The sequence below is a fragment of the Calidris pugnax genome, unplaced genomic scaffold (genome assembly GCF_001431845.1).
Source record: "Calidris pugnax isolate Ruff unplaced genomic scaffold, ASM143184v1 scaffold20, whole genome shotgun sequence".
NCBI classification, from domain to species: domain Eukaryota; kingdom Metazoa; phylum Chordata; class Aves; order Charadriiformes; family Scolopacidae; genus Calidris; species Calidris pugnax.
Genome location: NW_015094510.1, coordinates 25,052,559 through 25,078,049, shown reverse-complemented (window position 1 = coordinate 25,078,049; position 25,491 = coordinate 25,052,559). Strand labels below are relative to the sequence as shown.

General features: G+C 44.3%; 1 protein-coding gene across 3 annotated transcripts in view; it reads right to left on the bottom strand.

Annotated features, from left to right (window-relative positions):
* Window positions 1-25,491, bottom strand: part of SPATA13 (spermatogenesis associated 13) — a 159,634-nt gene that overhangs the window by 77,382 nt on the left and 56,761 nt on the right. Inside the window, exon 1 of one of the 3 annotated variants that reach the window (XM_014966069.1) lies at window positions 2,834-2,965. The exons of the other annotated variants lie outside the window; for them this stretch is intronic. The gene's annotated coding sequence lies outside the window, so the exon portion shown is untranslated. Of the gene's footprint in view, window positions 1-2,833; window positions 2,966-25,491 lie in introns of those variants that run through there. 3 annotated transcript variants of the gene reach the window in all.

Here is a 25,491-nt window from a genome sequence, read left to right as displayed (position 1 = left end):
CCGTGTAGGAAGACAGGCAGTTTGCAGCACACGGGTATAAAAGAGCTTTGATTTGGTCAAGCCAATACACCGATTTGGTGCCCTGCAGCGCGTTACTACAACACCTACGGTGTGACATGGGACACTCATTGCAGAAGGGGAAGAATGTAGTCATGAAGGCAAGTATCCAAGACCAGCTTATCCCCAAAATGAATCCAACAGTGAAGATACTGCCTAGCAGTAGGGTTTATCTCAGGAGAATTTAAAACCCATTTGAGGCAGTATCAAGGAACCTCATCCTGGAGCTCTTATCTGTGAGATTAGCCACAGTGTGGCAGAGTGGAAACCCACCAAGATGAATGGGAGTTCAGTGGGCTTTGTCAAGCTCCCATATGAGCACAAGGCTGCAGAAGTGAGACTCAAAGCCCACCACTGGCCTTTGCCTGTATGGGAAAGTTAGCCACCATCATTCTGCTAAGAATACAGTTGCAGTGACACAACACACTGCATGGACATCTTCGCTGGACTGCAAGATTCCATGTGATAAATTATAGGCCCGAACGCAGACACTCGGTTCAGGGAGGACATGGCAGGAGGGGCTGGTGGCCCTGGCACACAGCATGGACTGTGTGCTGCCTTGAGAGGGGCTGTAGGCTCTCATCCACTTCCTCCCTTCCCCCTGCAGATCCCTACTTGAGCTTAAGAGGTATCAATTACTGCCATAGTTTTACTGATAAGTTTCACACTTATACAAACCCCTACACAACAGAAACTATTCTAATTTTAGGGTTTAGCTTTATAACCATTTAATCAATCGCGCCTCAAGAGCTGAGTTCATAGGGGCACAGCTGTCAAAAAGCTCCAAGGAGAAACATCAAGGGGAAGGAAGGGGAAGCAGACAATCCTCCTCACATTAGGTTTTGCACAAGCAGGGGAACCACTGGCTACTTCTACAGCTGCTTGTGTGGAGGAAATGCACTCGGAGCTCTGCGTGAGTCCTGCACACCCTGCCCTGCAGCAAAGACAGAACCCCAGACAACTCTCTGCCCTTCTACATGGCATTGCTGTGGAACCTGCAGCATTCCTCATGAAACTTGTCATGATGGTGCTCACAGGGAAGGCTCCGAGGAAACATCAGTCCCCAGAGTGGTGGCAGAACAAGGAGGAGGGGTGGCACAGGCTGGTGAGTATGAGCAGGCATGAAAACAGCAGCGGGATACAGGTAGGAGAGCAGGAATGGATCAGGCTGGGGGAGACGTGAGAGCCACAGGGAAGGAGCACCACACCAGAAGGGACTGGGGGAGAGCAAGAAGGTGGGAGGTGAGGGCTGCAAAGAGGGCAGAGGGGCTTCCAGTGGTGATGGAGAGGCCAGAGCGAGCCAGTGAGGGGGAACTGCGCCTTCCCCAGGGATTCCTCTCTCCTTGGCACTAAGGAAAAACTTAGGTAGAAAGAAGAAAATTTTACTGAAACAGTTTTTATACACTTTTTCACAGGGGTTTTTGTTTGCTTGGTTGTTTTTTTTTCTGTATATAAATAGGGTGAACAAAACCAAAGCAGCCCCAGACAGTTTAAGCTCAGAGGGCGAGCCAGCAATTACGCAGCTCACCTGAGGTCTCTCTGGCCTTGAGCACTGCGAGTGTTTTATTTTCACATAGATAAACCATTCATGAACAATTTCTCCAATGCATTACGCATAAACCATCTTTCCTTTTGCATAGGTAAGTATTTCTTCCTACCTCTGCGATTTCCCCTCCTAAAACAAATATTTTTTTGTGGGGGACCACGGAAAGAAAACAAGTCTGAGGCTTCCCATTAATTGCTGTGTTTCCCAGGACTTCTCCTGTGGTGTCTGGAGCCAGGGTCCCCTGCCACACGCTTTATTTTGTGGAGTCTTTCCATTTTATGACTCTTGGAGCAACTGGTCTTGTTTATTGATCTTTCCACACAGCTGTTCTTTTCCTACAGAAGCACCGAGATGGATTTTCCGTGGCCTGATATGTGGGGCCCCACGCGCCGCTGTTAAAGTGGGTTTGCTGATGCCAGCAACAGGAGTCAAGGAGGCAGCAGCTTTTTAAGACTCCAAGTTTGTGGGTGTAAAGGAAGCAGAAAATGCTGCACACTGGCTTCACTTTCACTATAAAAAAATGTGCTTGTGTGATGAATTCCAAAATCCCGTGAGCGGACTAGCCCAAACAAGACTAGCTGAGATACATGAGGATGGAGTGGAGGAATTGGGAGAGACCTGTGCTGGAGAAGGAGGGGTGAGGCACGGGGAGCCGCTCAGGAGAAGGGCAGTGGAGCATCCACACAGAGCAACTCTGGCCACACACGGGTGACTCCCAGCACATCTCCTCATGTCCCAGACAGCACTTCATTCCCCTCAGCAGCTTCTACCATCCCTCACCCATCCTAACTCATTTACCAGATCAGACATGAACAGGAATGACCTCTTGTAGATACAAGACCTGGTCCATGCAATAATAAAAACCACAAGCGCTCATGACCCCAAAATAACCCCAAAGTAGGGATAGCATCACTCAACCATGGATTATGTTTCACCGTTTTCTGAGGGCTGCAGTCACTCAGAAGCCCAGAGCTGATCATCCCTGTGGCTGCAGCCGAGCTTTGGATTTGGGGGGTGAGTGCCTGCCCGCAGAGCCACCCCTCCGGCCAGGGTGCCTCACAAGCCACAGAAAGGCTGCCACCCTTGGGAGATGGCAGCCGTGGTCACCCAGACACGCCGGGAGGGTCGTGGGGTGTAACAGGACCAGGATGCTGGTGAGGGCTCGTAACTTAAGGAGGGAAGTGGAAAAGAGCAGGAAAGGAAACTCGTTAGAGAAAATAGCTCTCTTACCTCTCTGCGGACTCCTCAGAAAGCGCAGCAGACGCTTGTGCGTCCAAATCTTTTCCCAAAAAAATCAGATAAGGATCTTGGCTCAGCACAAAGCAAAGCAGGGGTGTTCTAGTTCCCCCCCCGAAATGCCCCGAGCCCCCTCTGAGCAGCCCAGGTTTCCCTCCGTGAGGAGCCCCAGCTCCTCCGAATGCTGGGGGGTCTGGGAAGGAGGTGCTGCCCCCCGGACCCGTCCCTCTGCCTGCCCTGCGCTCGGGGGGAGGAAGGGCTGCAGGAGTGTCAGCACAACACGCTCCATAAATTTTCCCTCAGCCTTCTGCAGACGTAGGTCCTTGAGAAAAATGCCTAAATCCCGTCCTTTGTTGACATAGTAACCACATTTAAGTTTTTGCCCCCCTCAGAAAGCCATCTGCATAAAACAATTCATTATGAGAAAGATTTATCCAGCCTGCAGCGGGCTGGTTTATGTGGTTTTATTTGTCTAAGGCAGAAATAAAGAGAGGGAATGTTTATATGCTAGACTTCACACCCAAACCAAGGGGTTGCTTCATTACAGCAGTTAATATTAAGGACTTCCACAACTCTTTGAAGGAAGTGTATTTCCAAGTAAAAGGAAAAAAAATCCATTATTCAGATAAACAGCTTATTTCTAATGCGTAAGTGAAGTAAAGCTTTAGGAACTTTTAAGGAGGTCCCCAAATGTTTTTTTTTTATTTTTCTCTGACTCACATATATTTATCAGATTTCTCCAAAGACACTTAAAACATTTCAAAGTTCCCAGTAAAGTTTATAAAGCTGCAACGTACTGGGAGGAAGAGCAATAGCAGAGGTTCAGAAACAAGTAAAGCCTGTGGAAGACTCTGCTTCCCCAGTCCTATGGAGATGAGCCTTATGGAGATGAGCTCTTTAGCCTCTGGCAGCGTGGAGGGGAGAGAGATAAAAGAGAATTGTGCCGCAGGGATCACACGGGTTTTAATGGGTTTTAATGCATCCCCTCATCCAAACTGCAGCCACCGTATACAGATCTGCATTCAGATTTCTAACCTTTTTACTGGTAATTTAGGCTGTGGGAGCAGACTGGCAGCATGTACAAAACCCTGCTGCCCTGCAGGGCTTTTTTGACCCCAATTGCAAACGGATGGGGGTGGGGGTAAAGTAACAAAACTCGAACCTTGGTACTTAAGAGTCGAAAAGAGCTTTACAAGCAACGTTTCAGTGGTTCATCTCAATGTTGCCTTATTTACAGATCTCTTTAAAGGCATAATTCTGTATAATTTACTAGGGAAAATTTGTCTTTGAGCAGGGTTAAATACATATTTAAACTTGGAATGACCAAAGCAGCAAAGAGTGAGAGGTCTAGCATTTTGGAAGATATAACCTCTTTTCCTCCAACCTTGAGATTCATTACAAGTGACCATAACCTTCCTGCCAACACCCAGTCATCCTCATCTTCCTCACAACATAGTCCCTCCCGCCCAAAAAAAATAAAAGAAAAAAAAAATCAGAGAAGTTCTTCATCCACATCATTCTGCTGGAGTGCAGCTGAGAATCATTAGTCATTTCCTAATCTGTCATTTAAATGGGAAAATTCTTGGGAAGAGAAGAGAGAAAGAATTGAAAAGGACTCATGTGCATTCACAACTCATGATTTTGGAAATTTTATCCTTTGAGAGGTTTCATTAAACTTTTTGAAGGCTCGATTCTGAAAGATAGTTCCAACATCATTGCGTATTTCTCAAACTGTCATCATCTAATATGACCCAATACCAAATACAAAGTGTTATTTTAAATACTGTAAATGTTTTAAGAATCTGGTAGGTATTATGAAGCTTATAAAGCTGTGGCATGCTGCTGTGCAATTTACACTTACTGGTTATATGAAGACAAAATATTTTCAGTATACAAAGTTTGGTTAAGTTTTTAAAATATTTTAAAGCAACTCCAAAAGGGCGGACGGCCAGCCCCCTGCCCTGGCTCCTCCAATAATTCAGTGAAGCCCGGGGAACAACTGTGTTTGTAGCTCTGGTGGCATTGGGGTGGTGGGTGGGAGGTCCACTTATGGCCAGGTCTTCTTTGGACTTGCTGTTGAGCTCAGTTTGACCCTGCACCTAATCAGCTGGTAGCTGTGAGCTACAGGCTCAAGACGGAGCATCACCCCCATCTTTCCCTTGCACTCCCTGCCCCAACCTGTGTTTGCCTTGCACCCTGCCTCTGCTGGGGTCGCTGGGGCAGCCGATTCAGCAAGCTGATCCACTTGAAAACCAGCCCACCCAAAAAGCCATAATTTTCCGTTTCACCAGCTCGTTAAGCTGACCCGGCTACAGTTGTGCAATCACTGGATGCGGAGTCAGGGAGTGCCAGCAGATGGGTGGGCAGTGCAGTGGGACCGCAGCCCCCGCTTACACAAGATTAGTGGTAATATTAAATTTCCTCCTAGACATTTTTGTGCCTGTGCTCCCTCCCTGAAATGGGACAATACTCTTCCTTTATCCTACAGATTGTAAACCAGTGAAATGCTATTGCATTGCAGCCATGCAGGTACCTGAGAAATATCAGTTGGCTAAGCTCAGAAAGTCTGTCTCAGAAGGTGATTGAACTACCTGTGGTCCTCCACACATGGTACATAAAATCAGCTATCATGAACTCAAAAATTCAGTTTTATCATCTAGTAAAAAATGATAAAATATACAAGAAGTAAACCAGATTTATTGCTGCACACTCTCCCTACCGAACAAATACTCTGCTGTTAGCAAGAATATAAGTACTGAAGTCTCCCTGCTCTTTGGAAACTGACCCCAGTTTCCGTTAAATGAACTATTAACTGGGGGCAAAAAAGAACCACAACAAAAAAAAACCCAACAACAAACGAACAGCAGTGGTATACGTCCTATAAGTTATTTTTAGCAGGACCCTAGAAAGGGCTTTCCTGGTAAAGATGCACAATATAGTTTGTGCTAAAACTGGTTAGCTTGTTTTTCCAAATCTGTTTTTGACCAAATGGTTATGATATCCTCCTTGGACTGTTTCCTCAGAAATTATATCATAATTAGACTGTTTTATCATACCGAGATAACTCAAAATTGTAGCAATTGAGCAACACCATCCACAGGACTTCAGGAGATAAAGAAGTTGCACAAGCACACTGACAAGGGCTGTTCCTGAAGATGAACCACTACACTGATGAGATGGCAGAAAAGTCCTGTGTCCTTTTGAAATGGTGTTTTAGTAAGCAAAGGAGTGAAGGAACACAAGCAAGGGGCTCTGTCCCAGAGCTGCAGGCACAAAGCATTAGCAGCTGCTTAGTGCTATGTTTGCAAATGCTCTGGTTCCTGTAGAAACACCTAATCCTTCCTGAATTCTGGCCAGCATTTGTGACTAAGTGCGGACAGTTAAAGACTGTTCTTGATTATCTGCTTCTTATCTGTATGGTCCGTTTTGTGTGACAATAGATTTTCAGATAGATTTTTAAAGCTAATTATTCAGGCCACGTATTCAGCATCTATTTACATTGTTATGCACGCCAAGGACCTACTTGGTGGCCGCATGGTGGGGTGGGGAAGCTTGGGTACTGCCTTAGCCATAGGGAACAGGAGAAAGCAGGGAGAATACAGGAAACTGCAGAGCCCTTAATGCAAATCATGAACTTTCTATAGGCGTCCTTGAGCTATGCTATAGAATGTAATACTGAGTTACATCCAGCAATGGGATTCTCAAGTATCATTTCAAAAGTGTCTGAAAGGATTAGCAGATTGTCAGAGCTGGGGCTGAGAACTCCTTTCCATTTCAGGGCTGACCTTCTTGGCACTCTGACCATAAATTGGGTTTTACAGAATCATTTCCTTTGGATCCCGCTCAGTCCAGCAGGATGCAGTCTGAAAGGCCTTCTCCATAAAAGGCCACAAAATACCGAGGCAAACTTAAAAGGGAAAGCCCAGAGTAAAAGCACACAGCAAACAGAACAAGGTTTGTGGCCTGCTCTTACAAAAGATAAAGCTGAAATTCCTGTTCACTTTGAAGGGATTCCCCTTACCCAAACCAGATCAACGAACCGAACTCATTTTGTGGCTGTTTCATTTGCTGAAGCTTTCTAAAATCTGTGCACGTGCCCCTGTTCAGTGTGGTGTTCTGGAAAGCACCTTGGCATCACCTTATTGAACTCTATTGAATCTGGGCCCTGAACACCACAGCGCTGGATGTATCAGCTATAGCAAATGGATACGCCAGGCCTCAAGAGGCAGGAGCTGTATGTTCAAATCGGAGCACAACTGCAATGTCTTTGCTCTTGACAGTGAGGCAACCTCTCTAACTGCCACTGAAAGGGCTGTCCTCTTCCCGTCTCTTTATGCTGGAGCTGGCATTTGTCTGACTCCACCATCAACTGATTTATCTTACTCACTGAGCAGAAAAATCTTTGTTTTCTTCCCGTTGGATTGTTTTACCCTGTATTAACTCCCTGGCCTGCTCACCACCGAGTCACTTCAAGCACCAGTGCTGCTCCAAGGGAAATGGCAGGAGGGCACCCAAGTGGGACGGGGAGAGGGGCTACCTGGTACTTTTTGACAGTAGCTATCTCTTAGCTCACCAGCTTAAACATACTGCCTGGCTGTAGCCTTAGGCCACAGCCAGAGATGTTGTCCAGGCCACAGATGAAAAAGTTGAAGAGGTTCTTTCCCCCCACACACACTTTCCTGAAGATCACAGTCTCCTCAGACCTGCCAACAGGGTGGCATGTTTTGTCCTCCCTCTTTTCAGTCTCAAAATGATCTGGCAAAAGTCTCCTATGAAAATCTCTGAGGCTAGTCCAGATCATTTTCACAGAACTGTGCCAGAGAATGACGAAATGAGCAATTATATCACTGCATTAGAGCGTGAGGTTTCACAAGGTTCACGCATTAGTTAATGGCTTGTTACCACTGAAACAGGGAAATGACTCTCCTCTCCTGCCTTCTGGGCAGTGGTCTTCACCTCCACCTAATGCCAGTTCTGCTGCTCCTCTGGCAATTTGATGAGCCAATTCAGCTCTCTTAGCTAACAGAAAATGGTTACTTTTTTTGCCTGTTTAATTTTCTACAGCCTGTGAGATGAACTGGCACATACAGGAGTGACAGAGCATTCCAGCATGCAGTCATGAACCAGGACTATGCTTGGGTTGGGGTGCTTCCTGATGAGAAAGAGGGGGAAGAAGTGCTCAGTGACCATCGACATCTTAACAAGGGTGAGCTGCAGCCTCACGTTAACAGTAGCCATTATTGTTGTTTCCAAGCTGAGCCTGAGATCTGTCCCAGTATTTTTTCTTTTTACAGGCCGTGGTGAGTATAGATGGATGGTTTGGACAATGCTGGAGACCTTCTATCTCCTCTCAAGGAAAAGCTCTTTCTTGACACAGACTGAACCAACTCCCATTAAAGTGTAAATTTGTTTAAAGCTACTATGCAGCTCCTTTGCCCTTCATGCCCCTGAGAGCTTTGAGCCACCAATGAGTCCATCCAGACAATGCAATGCTTGTACCTGGACACACTGTCAGAGGACCCTGGTAGGAGAAAAATTAGAAAAAAACAGCAGAAGATGAATTTCTCTCTTTCCATTAGACCTTTGTACATTCATTTGAATTCCTGCCTTCTGATTACCAAGTCACGTTGTGATTCCTGCCTGCTTTGCTTGCAAGCCTACACCAGCTCCCACCCCAGCCCTGGTACACTGACATCATCTTCCACCCCTCTCCCCAGTGGCACTCGTCACTGATGAAATACACCTGCGCAGAGGAGGAAGGAAACTCAGGGAGTGTCAAATACCAGCCTACAGTGCCAGCACACCATAGCAGGCTGGTGCAGTCACCCCTGGCTTTGCTTCGGAAGCATTCTGGGAATGTCAGTTCTTTTTCTCTTATATTTTTTGTAGCAAATACTTGTAGGCTGACATTCTGCCTCCTCTGTTGCTGGCTTTTGCACTGGGCAGGTTGCTGTAGCCAGTCATGCTTCAAAGAGGGCTGAACCCTTGTTGCAGTGATTTCAAATTACTTTCTAAATGTCCTGGTGACATGGAGGAATAATCTTATGAGGTAGGTAGTTCACCTTCTAAAAAGAGAAATCCTTTCAAAGGTCTTCAAATACTGGTGTTCAAGTCTCTTGCTCAGCTGGCCCAGCAAGTTGAAAGACCAGTTTGCATGCTGCCTTGCATGCAAAGGCAGTTTTGAATTTCCTCCTCTAGCCACGAATCTTCTGGATGAAAAGTATTCAGGGAGGCAGGACTCGCCAGCTGGATGTTTTCCCAAGCTCAGCCTTCCCGTGACACAGTATCAGTCAATCAATCAATCAATCAGAAGCAGAACATTGTTCTTTAAACCTGTACTGTATCTGCATGTAGTCCAAGCTGTGATACCAATTCCACCAGTAGCCTCTGGAAAGGTTTGTGCCAGGATCTGCTTGGTTTACTCATGCTGGAGAGTCCCCCAAGAAAGGCTAACACGACTGCTGCTATTGCTGCTGCTCAGGGGGAAGTTGTGATTTCACATGGCCGCTGAACCAAGTTAAAATCTGGCTGCCACAGAAAGAAGGTCTTTCCTATCCTTCTCTCTGATTCCCCTTCTGACCCCGTTTCCAGCTGCACGTTTCTCCTTCTTCCTATTAACTTGTTTTCCTGATTTAATTCTCTGCCATTTTAGTGAGTTGAATCAGCTTAGTCTGTAATCAGAGCAGTGCCAGAGCTGGCAACAAGGTGAGCAGCAAGGATACATGGTGAAGAAAAGTGGGAGGGAAAAAGGGTAAAGAAGCTGCATTTCATTCTTTTGGCAATATAAAATGAAGCCTAACAGAGGGCCAGAACGCAGGGCAGGGCACAAAAAGTCTAAAAGCTACAGATACAGTGAAGGTAGCAAATCAGCTCTGTGTCTGTACAGCACACTACAGCCTGAGACACTCCCGGGGAGCAGCTGTGTTCCCATCCCAGTTACATACAGGTTCAAGCCAACGTGGGAGCAAAGAGTCAACCATTTCTCACTCTCACGTTCTAGGCAGTTTTGGCATGAGCCCACAGGTCCCCAGTGCTCTCTGGTCATGCTGCCCTGACTGTTCAAACAGCCACAGGAGGAAAGGGTGGTGCATGGCTGTGGGAAGTGTATCGAATCTGTCCGTTTAAGTCCTTGTTAAATAAGCCCTCTCCTCTGCACGGCAAGCCTTGCTTTTTGGCAAAGCACATGGACAAGCCTGGCTCCCCAGGCTCCTGGGAATGCCACTCAGGCCAGCAAACCTCTGGTGAGCTCTATGGACCCAACCTGGTGGCTGCTGTCACACTCCACAGGGCTTTCCACATGACCTGCCTTATTTGGGATTTCCCATTAGCTGGGCTACCCCATACTGGAGGGCTCATCTTCCAGCTACAGTGGCCCCATCCCAAAAGAATGACTGAGAAAAACGACTCCTGAGCGCACAGAGTTGGCCATTTCTCAGCTGCCACGTGTGAATGGAGAGAAAGCCTTTGAGCACCCACCTCAAAAGACCTAGTGGTATCAGCGCTGGGGTCCTGAAAAGATGACTTCATATTTTCCTGCCCCGAGGCTTTTTGAGCAACATGTATATAAAAGCTGAAGCTGAGCATATTTTAGAACTCATCAGTCCTATATGTAATGAGTGCCTTATTAGATTTCCAGCAATGCAAAGGGACTAATAGTTAATTTGAAAGCTACTTGGAAGTAGCTTTTTCATTTTATGCTCACCAGTGTTTTTCCACGTTACTCCATGTAACTACATTAAGTGTTCTGATAACAGTGCTAAGAGCAGTGGAAAAGCCAACATATTAAATAAACTTGGCCACTTCTCGTATTTTACATGCCATCTCTTGCTCACAGCCTGTGGGTTTAAACGCCTGGCAGCTGGAGCTGGGGCATGGAGCGGAGAGCCCTTGGCTCTGGATTTCACTCTTCCTTGCTTCAGCTGAATCTGAGTTTGTCAATCTCTGCTTGCATCTTTTCACCAGGGCAAGAAACACAGAGCTTTTTGCATGGTACTTCACACACTGATCTGCAGCCCAGATGGTTGGGAGCCTATTGGGACCAAAGGAGAAGAGTGGTGTAGACCTACCCTGAGAAGCCTTCAGACCTCAGGGCTGTGGGAAAACTTCAGTACAACAGCAATGTACTGCAACCATCCACCCATCCATAGCACTGCCAGGGTGCCAAGAAAATCAGGAGAGATAATTATTTTTTTTTCCAGATTGCCAGGACCATATTATTCTGAACATATCTTGCTTTGCTGATGGCTATTTTGGAGTTTACTGCTGTGTCATATTTTCTCTTCCATCTTGGGCTGTCAGCTGGGGGCGAGGAGCTGGCCTCCCAGGCTGTCTGCCCCTGGAGCCTGGCAAGGCAGGGCACCGTCAGTGGCCAGATAGCCCAGAGCAGGGCCACAACTCATCCTCTGGCACTTGAGGACGGGAGTGGGCGTGGGGAACAAAGCAGTCTCTTGTTCAGAACAGAAACCTGTTTACTCTGACACTGGTGACACACTGTGGGTGCTGCATTTACCTTTCCTACCTTTACTGACATCCTGCTGTGAGAGTGCACTCAGCAAGTCAAAAATCAAACTAAATCGACTGTGTTATTTACTCCCACGTAGAGGTACTTGATTATTTTGTTGATGAGTGCTGTGGAAATGTTAGTCCGTTGAGGAAGGTGAAGCAGAACCACTTAGAGATCATAAAAGTTTAGTAGAGGGGATGACCCTTGCAGAGTGCGGTAACACCGATGTGAAGACAGCCCTGCTGTCCTGCTGGTCCTCTGGAAACTCACCCTCCATAGCTCTGTGAGGTCAGCAAAGCCAGCACATCCTCCCACTTGTGATCTGTGGAGCGTATCCCATCAGGGTTTTATCTTCTGCCCCTCTGTGTGCAGCCGACACTGCCTGCCTCTCTGCTTATCCCTCCTCACAGAAACCACGGCTCAGCCTTTGCCAAGCTCACAATTTTTGCTGGAATCATTCTTTGAGCCGCAGGGGCACCAGTGACATTTTCACCCTGTTCTGCTGAGTAGCAGCCATGGCTCCCACAGCCGGTCACATCGGGCCACACATTGAGTTGCTGGTGAGTCAAGTACAGTGGCTGTCAGATTACAATCAAACTGCTGCCACAACCAGCAGCCAAATGTCAATTGACACAGGACTTCACCCTCCTAAAAGCATCGTTTTCTCCATTTGCAGAAGGGCAGTTTTCTGAACAAAGAGCTCAGCACATGCTTTTTATAAAGTCACTGGAAACTACACAGAAAACAGTGGTTTTGTAGGGAAGTGCATTACTGACAGAGGGAGAAAAAGCATCCTTGTTTTAAAAGAAATTTTTTTAAGCCGTAAACTTAGTGCTATTTACTTTGGCTTTCTCGGCACACCCTGGGTTGTTTACCAGTGGGGATGAGAATTTACACTGCTCGGCCCCCTTGGAGAAGTGATCCCAATGTAGATCAAACCACCCATAGTTTGCTTATGGCAATGGTTTCCCCAGAGACTTGTGTTTTGATTTTAAGTAAACAAATAGCAATACAAGCAGGAGGATGATGACTCAGGTACAAGTACACAGATCTGTTATATATAGGGGATATTATATATGTTTAGGATTCCTCTGAGAATTTAAAAAGGCCAGTTTAAACAGACTCCACAGTTATAACTTAAATAACTAGAATAAAGTTAATGTATTCATTTTTATAACAGAAATATCCCTGCTTCTTTTGAACTGGGCCAAGTGACACAATTTATTACTTTAGACATAAATAGCCTGAGTTTCTTGCTGATATTTGCGGATTTCGGAAAACATGACACTTGGTTCTACCTTGAAAAGGAAAGGGTGTGGGGTTCCCTAGCTAACCTCTTTTCCATTTGTACAAAACCCAAACCTCTGAGCTGGACTGGATTTCTAGATGTTTCCATTGGATGAAGGGTTCCTGACAATGCCTCTCTTTCAGACCTGTGAAAAACATTTCTCAGGCAGAGTAACCCGTTCTTGAAATGTGCTTCTTACCCACCTACCCTTGCTCACAGGGCATGTGCTTGGTCAAAACAGGGACCACAGCAATTCAAAGGAAGGGTGATCATGGAGCTATTTCCTTCTGCAAACGATTCACTATAAGACTCTTCCCCACTTTTTTACATCAATGCATAGATAAATGTTTCAATTCTGGTTATGTATGCCAACAAATACAGTCATCCAAATGACAGCAAGACAGTTACATACGCTGGAATACACTTCTGCAAGCACAGCTACCCCTCTGGAAACGGGGCTTAGCACTTCCCTAGGAAATAACAGGAAAAGCATGCTGAAATCTTGCACCCTAACCTTCTCCATGCTTTCCTTGGTGTATTCCCTCTGTAGAGCTGCGAGCAGACAGAAGGACACTTGCAAGGAGCAGAAGTCACAGCTTCCTCCCCGTCCCCACCAGCGCTGCGGGCAGCATTTGCAGAGTGAGCAAGGGAGCAGTTGGGGTCCAGAGGACAGCTGTGTTTGCTCTTTCCCTTCCTTCTGTGTGCGTGCATACAGTCGCCTTTAGGCAAAAAGTATCCTCAAATTCTTCACAAGCACACACTGAACTAAGCTGGAGAGAAAGAAATCCATATGAAAGACTAGTAAGGTTTGCCACATATGCCAATGTGTCTGTTCTGAGCCACAGGGAGATAGGAACTACCAAACGCAGGTTTCCTTCCCCAAACTCTGGGAAAGGGCCCCTGTACAATCGAGGGCAGGCCTGGGTCAGTGAAAGGAGGATATAGGTCTTTTAATGTGTAATGAGGCAGAACCTAAAAATCTACTGAAGACAAAGGAGAGGCAGTCAGGTCAATGAGGAGCATCAGATGCCGCCCTGAATCTGCTAGATACTAGGATGGAAACAAAGCATGTTCAAGACCCGGACGTGAGGGGGACTGCGTTAGCTGAATCCCAGTTTTCATTTGCAATCCAGCCAAATCACAAACTAGGGGGCACTGAGCCACTCCCAGCATAGGGCCAGGAGAAATACCTCGCTCGTTTTCAGGTCCGTGGTTTCTAGTTTGTGCTGTGGTCAGGGAGACAGGAGACAGTTTAAAACTGCCTTAGCCATGAGGAGAGATCTCGTGTTTCCTCATGAACTCTCTGATCCCACCTGTTCCCGCCTGGGTGTCCCTTGTGCCCTCAGCAGAGCGCTCTGGGAGAGGAGTCAGAGGGGGGCAGGGGCAATTGTGTAAGGATTAACATTTCTTTAGCACTTCTGGTAAATCCAGGCCTGTTTAATTATGCTTACAGGGAAATGATGATGCAAACCCTGCATCTAGGTGATGAGGTGCTGAAAGACTACCATTGACTCCAAGGAGGGATTTGAGCTGGAAATCACCTGGGAGGTAGTCCAAGCCTGTTGCCTTGCCACCTTCTCCAGAGTCTGGAGTTAGGCAGAAACTAGTCTCAGCATTAGTAAAATAAATCTAGATTAGTACCTTATTGGCAATTTCCATGTTATTTTGTATTCCCCCAGACATGAATAAATATCATGGGGATAAATATTTGGGGAACACCTGCAATGTCTCAGCTGAATAAATATGCCACTACAGCATCTTCTCTCTTCATACAGTTACGTTACTTTTTTGGGCAAAATTGTCATGCTTTCAGAAAATGGCAAAGAGAGAGATGTAACAAGCCAAGAAAGACAGAAGATGCAACATGGCTGCTGAGGAATGCCAGTGACACTGATGTCACAGGAAAGCCTTTTGTCACTAACAGATTCACTGGAAAGGCAGGAGCAATGTGACAGGCAACCATCTTGCAGAGTCAGGTTGGTCTCATGTCCCTAGACTCTGCACTCTGTCTCTAGATATCTCTAGAATCAATAAGAATCAAGAAATGGAAATACTCAAATACTCCCGTCCCGTATGGGACGGGAGTTAGCACAACTTATCAAGAAAGCTTTAAACTAGATTTGAAGGGGGACGGGGTTGGAACCGGGGCTACCAAAGTGGTGCCCAGGAACAGCGCACCAATGATATTAGGTAAATGTGCCAGCCCTTCCGGAAAAATAGTGGGAAGACCAGCCCGGCTGAAGTGCATCTACATGAATGCACGCAGCATGGGCAACAAACAGGAGGAGCTGGAGGCCATCATGCAGGAAGAAAACTACGATTTAGTTGCCATCACAGAAACGTGGTGGGATGACTCGCATAACTGGAGTGCTGCAATTGATGGTTACCAACTTTTCAGAAGGGACAGGCAAGGAAAGAGAGGAGGTGGGGTGGCCCTTTATGTTAAGAACAGTCTTCTATGCCTAGAACTTAGCAATATGCATGATGACAGCGTCGAGTGCCTGTGGATAAGGATCAAGGGGAAGACCAGTAAGGCAGACATTGTGGTGGGAGTTTGTTATAGACCCCCAAACCAGGATATAAAGACTGATGAAGTATTCTATAGGCAGGTGACAGAAGCCTCACGATCACTCTCCCTTGTACTCATGGGGGACTTCAATTTCCCTGATATCTGCTGGCAATATAACACAGCAGAGAGGCAAATGAACTTAGCACTTGTGAGAAGTATCAGACTTAGCTGCCAGAGAGTCAGATTCTCTATTTATCTTATCTAGAAAGCAAAGATAACACCAGTAGCGGCAGCTCGAGTACACCCCTGCTGTCCAGGAATGGCAGCCAGGCTCAGAAAGGCCACCTCTGAGCTCAGTGACACTGAGATGACACGCTGATACAGTCACTGGCCTGTCGCTCGGATGAGTGGACATCTTTCTGCAGTGACCAATAACACTTCCACCTCATCTGCTGAAGTGCAGTCGTTCATTGCATACTACAGGGAAGTGATGCTCATCGTCTGTTATCTCAAGCAAATGCCCCAAGAAACCCATGCAAAATCCTGCAGCAATTGGAAAAAATTAAAGGGAAGGACCGAAAGGCATTCCCTTGTCTCTTCCTTTGCCCTGAAGCCAAGCAAAGGTATGAAAAGGGTTATTGCTTGGAGTGCTGGCTTTATTCAGAGCAGTGGCTCAAGCCAGCCAGTCCTGTACCACTGGATTATTTTAATTATCCAGCTCTTTGTGGGTTGTTTTCAATTTTATGGTCTTATTACTCCCACTGATGTAGGAAATCCTGAGGAAAGGGCACATAGACTCTCTGTAATACAGTCTGTCTGATTCTCAGCCCCTGGAGCTGCAAATTTTGGGAAACACCTGCAATGTCTCAAGCAGAACAGGTTGCACTCTGACCCTAGAAGTGAACCGGGAGCTGCCGGAGGGGACTGAGAACCCCAGCTGAGCAGAGCAGCATCACATCAAACCAGGCAGAAAGCAACCTCTTGAGGAACAGCCCTTCCAGGGCCTGGATGGATACCTGCCAAGCATCTCCTCTTCTCAGTAGCCAAGAGCCAAAAATACTTGCAATCCTCACATCTTCTGGAAAATCATGATATGACATAATATTGACAGCTAGTGATAATGTACCATGGCTGTTTGTGGCTCTCAATAACCACATTGGCTCTTTGTAACCTCTTCAGTCTGGAACTCCTACATTTGTGAGATGCGAAGGTATATGAGCAAACACAAATACACTTTCTTCTTAGAACACTTCATGTTACATCCAACATTTCCAGAGCTAAAGTGGCTACAAAGAAGCACAACATCAAAGTCCTACAGGGATTGTAGAAAGCTAACATATGGGGAGCTGGCTTTCTGACTCTGAATTGAAGATGACTTAAATTAAGTAATCAATTGAAGCTATTTTGGTTAGACATAGAAACCCAGCTATTAAAAGTAATAAAGATCTTCTTGCTTTTGCTCAGGGTGGGCGACATTCAGAATGTCTAATTTCAAGTTCAGTGAAGCTACCTGATTATACGCAGCACAGCAGTAGACTTCTGGGCAAATCATTACAAGGTACAGCATGGAACAAGAACAAACTGTTTTTTCAGACGTATGTGGGTTGGGGAGCTTTTCATCTTGCCTTGATTACAGAGAAACAGATTTCCCTCTTGCACGCTTAGCATTAGGAAGCCGACAATAACAAGCGCTTTGCACCCCTGTGCTCTAGCCCTGCTCAGAACAAGCTGGGAGGGAGGAGAGATTAGCATCCCTCCCTTTGTGCACTGTGCATAAATAGCAATGCAGCTGGAAGTTTGTTCCAGGAGATGGGCTATTCCACATGCAGCAGTATTTGAAATGCAGACAGATCTGCAGGTCAGGTCTTTTGAGCTGTCTCTGAGATGGCAGTGTGACATGGACAATGTTATTACTATAATTACAAAAGAAAACACAGTGGCAAATAAATCTTCCAGAACTTGTATCTTACTGTTGCTCCGCTTTGCCAATGTTATTTGTCTTTATCTGTTTCTCAAGGAAGTGGGGAAAAAAAATAAATTACACCCTAAGGAGAGCCAGAACAACCAGTGTTAGGTCCCTGCTAAAGCTGTGAAGGTGGGAGCATGGGAGACTGGTCACACAGCAGCACGGAGCCTGCAGATTGTGTCTCTGAGCTGCAGCCCATTGACCACAGCACCCTGCCCAGGAGCAGATCACGAAGCGTGTCAGGGCTCGGCAGCCTCTCTGCTGCTCCAAGCCTCTTAGGCAAGAGGCAGCAGGTTGCTGGACCACATCTGGTCTGCAGTACCACGGGACAGGAGAGGCTGTGGTGGAGCTACACATAGGTGCAGCAGACTGGGAAACCAGACACAATGATGTGAGCCTCACACTTAGCCCATGAGATTCAGCAAATCCTCTGAGGTGGTTTATAGCCCTCTAATTCCACAATAAAAGACACAATAGAAAAAACGTGATGGCAAAACGCAAAGTGCTTGATGAAGAACATACCAAGAGATCAGGACTGCAACTCTGAAGGGTGCACACTGGAGGAGGGGGATAATCCACATATAGAAGGGAAACCCACCTCCCTCTACACCAGTGCAAAGAGCAAGCACAGTCTGTCCATCTGTGAAAAACACAGACCATGGTACTAAAGTCGAGAAGAAAGTGTTAAATATCCTGCTGGGAGGGTCTGTGATGGACTGCTGATTTTGGTGCCAAACTCCGGCCCTTGAAGTCCTTAAATGAATTTTTAATTCTGAAATTAGCTGACATTTATTGAGTTGTCTTCTGGTTATATAAAACAGACTTCAAAGCTTACAGTGAACTGTCAAAGGCTTGGAGAAAAAAACACAAAATCCAGCATTGTCAAATCCACTGTTCTAAAAAAAAAAACCCACCCTAAGTGCACATTTGGCCACAGGAAAAGTTGAATTTGTTCTTTTAAGACAATATGTACATTCTGTGTATTCACTTTGAATTCTCCAGGCTAACTTGATGCACTTACAATCTTTTTTGAGACCCTGAAGAGATCCCCTAGGGATTAGACAGTGCAGAACAGGCAGACCAGATCTCTCTTTGAGACTCTAGGAATCTAAATGATATGAACCCTGTATGATGCACAGCTATGCCAGGTTTACCCCCAGGACATTTGAAGAATTCAGAGCCAAGGAGCTCTAAAGCAGCCATGATGCTCTCCTGATCCAGGGCTAACCAGGGGCTATTTCAGCCCTGGTGAACCTTGGTTCTCCATCATCTGCTGTGGTGGAAGACTAGGCAGTGATGCTCCAGTACACTTGTGGCACAGCCATTTAATCCCTTACTCCTTGCCTACCAACTACGTTCATTCAGGGTTGTCCATCAGCTTCTTTTGTTGTGTCTTTAGAACAGTTTTCTGGTTTATTGAGGTATTGTGAGTCTGATGTATCAGGGGTTATGCATTGAGCTCTGTATTTCAAGTATTTCTGTATTTCAAGTGTTTCTTTCACAGGGATTCATTTAAAATACATTGCACTGACATGTGTTTTTAAATTCCCTCCTCGGGTAAGATTTAAATGTTAGTTTGGAAACGGTGTGCACCTCTGGGCAGCTCAAAGTAATTGCTATTTTGTCTTGAAGCAAAACATCCTATCACCTTAAGTCATATGTGCATTGAACAAGGAGTCATTTAATGATACCTCAGTACTGGGTGAACTAGATATCCCTGTCTGAAGTCTACCTGGCTGGAGATAAAAAAGATGTAAGGGGAGAAATCCCACATGCTGCCAGCACTGCAGCACCTAAATGTGGGGAGAAACTTCTAAACCTAAAGAGATGTCTCCCTGTTCTTTTCACACAGAAGGCAGGCTATTATCAAAACACAGTGGAAGGAAAAAACCTGATACCAGGTATCTGATGGAGTCACAGGTGCTAAACAGGAGCATCATGTAGCAGCTGGTAGAAGCAGCTACAGGGCCAGCCAGGGAAAAGGAATCATCCCAGCCTATGGTACCACCACATGGCCAAGAATTATGCAGGGAGAAGGACCTGATGTGGGGCACAGAGATCTGAGGCAACTCTCTCCAGCCAAGCTCACACCCTGCTGGGAAGCTTTGCCTTCAAAGCTGAAAGGCAGGAGGGACAGGCTCCAAGGTCCCAAAGCAGAAATCTTCAGATATCCAGGGAGCTCTGTATGTCTTTTACACAGCTAGTCCCTTTCTGCCTTTCTTCTCTCATGCCACCATCACAGCCTCCCTCTCTTTACACCTCCTGGAGCTTCTCTCTCCTCTGTAGTGACCCTCTCCATGTTATTCCTTCTTTCACTTACCTTTCTAGCTGTTCTATCCCTCACCTAAGGCAACATGGATGTTTTCTGCTGCAAACTCATTGTGAGCTCTGTCCTTTATACTGCCTCTTTTTCTCATGGCGTGAGCTTCATTTCAGATGCCAATATCTGAGGTCCCCTGTCACTAGTGAGAAAAAGACATTTCTAGGAGGAAATTCATTTTTGTGATGTCTAGCAGACGTCTATCTGCCTTTGGCAAGATGAGTCCTATCTTTAATGTCTACTCCTTTTCTAAACCCGTGAGGCTGAGCAGGGCTGTCTGCCGGTCTCAGTTTGTACAGTTTAGGCAGGTTTTTTTATGTCATGTCAGATGTTTAGGTATGTAACTTAAATGGAACATTCTTTCTTTCTTTTCACTAGGGCTTTCAAATTATCTAGGTATTAGATATCAGTCAGAAGTCTTAATGGCCCTTGTGTGACACTCGATGTAGGATTCTCCTCAGCTGAGAGAAGTTTGTTGCATATTGGAGCAGAACAGTGAAGTATGTTGAATGCTTACGGTAATACAGATGGACTAAATGGATGAAGGTTGGACAATTGCAGGCAGCTGTAAAAAGAAGATTGATATTCTGTGAGCACTGCAATTTTTCTTACACCTGCAGACTGTGTGACATCATTTTTAAATCAAATTCATTATTGATTATCAGATTCACTATTCAATATTTTGTATTAGTTTTGTGAATTAATACTGAATTCATCCAACGTACTACTGAAATCAAAGTATTCACACATTTAGAAGGAAAATAGTCTTTTCTTTAACTAGAAAGCAACTCAGAGCTAAATTTCATTGTATTTATTACAGATACTCACTATTAATTCCATGAACAAACTTACAGAACTGAACAAACTCCATAGGGAAGCTAGCACCAATGCAAGAGATGCACTTCAGAATGACCTTCTTTTGTGTAGGAACCTACCTCAGAAGTCCCTCCTGCAAAGCTTTTGTGAAAAGCTATGTAAAAAATGCAATTATGTAGGAACTCTCCTTTCACCATGAGGTTCACCAGATTCATTTTAGGATATGCATCCTGCTAAGGGTTTCAGACTGCAGGCACATCTTTACCCAGACTTGTGATTGTCTCTCTGCTCATATCCATTCTGCTCATATCCATCCCATATCAGAATTTTGCTTCAAGGAAGTTCTAAGTAGTTTTAAGGGTATTTAAATTTTTTTCTTCAAACTAATATAACAAACTGCCAAAAAAAAGTTCTTCAGAAAGGCTAAGAGGCAAGATTTAATCATGTTTGAATTACTTTACGCCAAGGGAAATTTTCACTGTTTCTCACCCTCCAGATAATATTCTTTGAACAACTTCTAAGGATTTATCTAAGGATCTTTAAAGTGGGATCAATCCTGCACAGAAAACTCAATTATAAAAAGGTATCTTCACCCCTACCCTTCTTTCCAGCTTTGCTAAACGTGCAAGCTCTCCGTGTGACAAATTAGTTCAGGAACTAGCAAAGGAACCATTTCAGAGATTCCCCCAGAACTGTCACTATTTGTTCTAAAAATAATGCACTTTCCTATGTCACAATTATATTAACATCCATTCACTGATGATGGGGTTATGAATGGGATTGGTAAATACATCAATACTGTAAATATGTGTTATTTTGATAAGAAGCTGGTCACAAGACATACAGTATTTATTTTCCGCGCACTAAGCATGCTGGCATTTTCTGTGCACAGTCCCTTGTTGATTATGCCCAGAACATTCACATTGTAGGATGCACAACGTGAAGTATAATGAAGACAATTTAAAGGGAAAAAACCCCCTTAAGCCTGAGTTCACTCACTGTCAATCAAATAGGTAAGACAACAAACAACTGGGACAATGTTGAAGCTTTATAAAACAGTGCCAAATTTACAAAATGGTAGTCTGTTTCGGGTTCATTCTGGGTGGTATTTGGCAACATAACTCAGAGCAGCCAGTTCTTTGCCAGTACATGGCCAAAGCCAATTTACAGAGTAAAATGGTTATCACAAGCAATTACCGGCTTCTTAAACCCTTGGAACAAGAGTTCTAGCCACAATTTTGAAGATCTGACATCTTTCCGTGTAATTAAAGACTTCTGCATATTCTTTCAGTGCAGGCTGTAATTAATATCCCAAATTAAGCAGTGTTTAGATAAGTACTACATGCAAGGGAGCTAGCTGATAATCCGATTAGTTAAGCAGTGGTTTTCCTCTGTGGTTTACAGATCCCTGAGGATCAAGGGACTACTTCTAAGGAATTTGGAAAGGACAGCTGTGGGAGCGTCTCACGTTTCACCAAACCAATACAATCCCAAGGCAATATCTGCAACCGGCTCCCTGACTGTCCCCGCCACAAATTCCGCTCCTCTCTAGTGCCAGAAGCAGAGAAGCAACTGGGGAGCCGTGGGGCAGATCAGTTCAGCTCACTTTCCCATCTGGAAAGCAAATTCACTTTCTGATGGAAACAACTCCTAGATCTAACTCAAAAAAAAAAAAAAAAAACCAAAACAAAAACCAAACCACAGGAGGAAGTGGAGCAAAAAGAAAAGGTGGAAGGAGGTTGGATTGCTTTTAGGAAGTTTGTAGTTACTGAAGATTAGATGTAACTAATGTGAAATTGCACCAAGGGTACTGTCAATGGGTGGATATGTTCCCTACAGAAGGTCCCACACTGTCAGTGGAAAATTTCCCAAGACAAAAAAAGCTTTAAATCCCCTTATACCGAGCCTTCTTTGTGTATTAAAAAAAAAAAAAAAAAAAAAAAAAAAAAAAAAAAAACTAGTCTAACTAATTTTTTACTACTACCTAATCCCGGCCCTTTTTGTTTTATAATTAAAAAAAAAAAAAAAAAAAGAAAGAAAATGAAGAGAACTAGTCTAACTAATTTTTTACTACTATAGTAATTTTTAAAGCTGGAAAAAGGCAAAATATGTCTTTGATTGCGACAAAAGTCTTCAGGTCTCAGCATCTCATGATGGTGTACTTAACTTTGCAAGATCATATGTGCAATTCTCAGCAGCAATATCCTCCAAAGTCAGCTGGCACTGCAGAAACTGAAAGCTCATCAGAGACTCGGCAGCCTAAAAGAGCAATCATTCTGCCAAGTCTTATCCCAGATCAGCAAACAGCACGTATCACGTTGTGTACCCAGCAAAGAACACATGATGATGTCATGGGCCTGAATATAATCTCTCCACCCTTCACAAAATTTATTGTAAGCATTCAAAGACTCAATATAGACCAAAAGGCAAATAAACCTTGCAAATAAGACTTTGCAAGGCCTTGGTTTAAGTATTAGAAGTCTGTATCTTGCGCAAACTGGATACATAAAGTTTCAAATTATTATCTCACCATGAAATCTCTGAAAGTGTACCTGTCTTAATGACGTACTTTAGAAATCTTGCACACCGGGTAAACGAGCCCGCTTCGGGACAATACTAACACACTGCAAATTGTGGCTACTTGAAACGGGAATCTGAAAATACACATGTGTTTGAGACACAAACTTCACTTCTGTACTCTTAAATCTTGGGCATTTGTGCAGATGCATCAGAGAGATGGGTGGAAATGCTCACCCACGTACACAGAGGATTTTGGGGGAGTACAGGCCCTCTTTGGATAAGGTTTAGTTTTTCAGTCAATAAAAGCTTTTCACTTCTGGAAAAGTTCAGGCTCTTGGGCATCCTCTTGTACCCCAAGGAAAACAACAGTGGTTTGGGTGAAAACTAAGTACCTTGTTTGCCACTCAGGTGACCTCCAGGCTAGGATGCAATTGAGAGAGGGTGAGCTGCATCCTGTTTTTCACATAGATGAAGAGGCTTAGAATGGAGTTGATCATCCTCTGCTTTGATTTCTCTGTTTTATGATGAAATTGGGTCACTGTAATGCTATATGATAGAAATGTCCTGCATGGCTGAATAAGAGACGTGTTTGTTACCAACCCTGCCACATATTTAGAACTGTGCAGGGAGAAAGGATCAAACATGGGAAAGTCAGGGTTATAGTGCAAAGGCACTGATGAGAAAGTCAGTGGGCCTCTCTTTTCCTCCCACACATGGTAAATCTCTCACTTTGTTCTCCAGACACTGGCTGACCCTTCCACTTTTTGCTCTTTAACTTTTTCCTAGTAGGGGTACCCCCTCATCTCTGAAGTTTTCATTTGTTCTTTCACTTCAAACCATGTTCTTCTTGTACAATACGGCAGTATCATACCCCATGGAAGTCCTGGAAGCACTAATTCAACACTGTTGAAAACACACGAGTCGTAATTGTCGTTTACAGGAAGAGGTTTTTGCACCATAATTTATTTCAGCTTCCAGACTGCCTTTCATTGCCATTAGAACTGCCTAAAGACCCTTTATATTGCTAAAGTAATGTAAAAAAACTATAAACAATTATGAGCTCCTCTGTTTCCTTGCTGTTTCTCCACCTGTTTCTAAATGACATCTCTTGCAAACTCACTTTCTGATAAGGAATATAAAATTATGGTCATATGTTAGGCTCAGTCCACAGAAGATGTCCCTCCACATCACAGAATCCAGGCTTTTACATTATATGTAATGTAACTGTTTTCAGTCTAATATAACTAAGGGTGAGTACCACATCACAGAACAGAGAATATGTATATAGGGCATGTGTAGGATTTTTTCCTTGGTTTAGAGCTATTTGTATTGCATTGGTGATCCAATATTTGTAATAGTATTTCAATTACGTTTTCCATTTCTTATAACTTGCTACAGTAAACTTACGCATGTCGGTAAGTACTTTTTTGTTCATCCTTGCCATCCTTTTAAAAAAATCTGACCCTTTACGTTCATCAGTAGGTATCTGCAGAGAAAATACATTTCTGAGGGGCAGAGTGGTTGTCCTACACTGGATTATACCAGTTTATTTGAGATACTTTTAAAATAATCTCTGGAGTTTTACTCTGCCCTCCTCCTGTACCCAACTAAAAGCTTACATTCTGAAAAACACCAGTGTGAACTGCATAAATATACCAGACATGCTGGCATATGAGAAAAATTTTATATGACTTATATGGGTAGGCCTTATATATTTATGGAACTGATATCTTGCTGCTGCCATTCCTTGAGGGTCACATCACTAATACAACACAATAAAAATAGTTTTAGCTGTTTGCTGTGAAATGGCACCTGAACTGTGATCAGAGTAAGTGCTTCCATTTGAGGATTACCGTATCTGTAAAAAGTCAGTTACTCACAAAAAGGTTTACATAGTGAACAGCTGTTTAATCCAGTACTTCTCATACTGTAAATATAATATTATTTTGTGCTTGTGGACAATCTGTTATAATTCAGGCTGCAGCTCCTCTTTTCCTTGGATGACTTCCCTCTCCTTTCTGCCTTTCCCTTTCTGTATGTTGAGCTGAGCTCGGTGAGCTCTTTGGTAACATCATGGTGTCACAATGATGTAAAGCATTGCTACCCTTGTGCTCTCCCATCCTTGTTGTGACATACCTGGATTTATGACAGCCCTGTCTTAACCTACAAAACCAAGTCTGCTTGGAATCCTTCAAGCAACCTATGGCAACACTCCTATTGCTCTGCAGAAGACGGCTCTTAAGGGCAGGAAAGTCAATATTAAAACTTGCAATTGCTGTGAAGCCAGACCTTGGCAGAAGTGAAGTCCTAACCAAAATGGCATTCTCCATCAGTTGGGAATTCTCTTAGTAGCAGAAGAAAACTACCTCAGTGATGCACAGTTTATACTGTGCATATAGTATAGAAGAAAATAGCCCAATACCCCTCCTCCCTGTATCCTCTGTAAACATCTTTTTATAGAGATCATTAGTCCCTGTGGGCCATAAAGGACTATTGTTTTTCATATGTATTTCAAAGCTGTGGCAGAAAGTTTAGCACTGAAGTATCATATTCTTTACTTCCAGAAATTATTTTACAATCCCTTTTTAGCTCGTATATTTAAAATAAATAGCTTTTAAAAATTTAATTTCCACAAAATATACCACATGCTGAATTGGTCTGAGCTAAGGGAGGAGAAAATATTCCAGGCTTTTCAGTGGATTCCAATTTCATGTTACCTACATTACATTA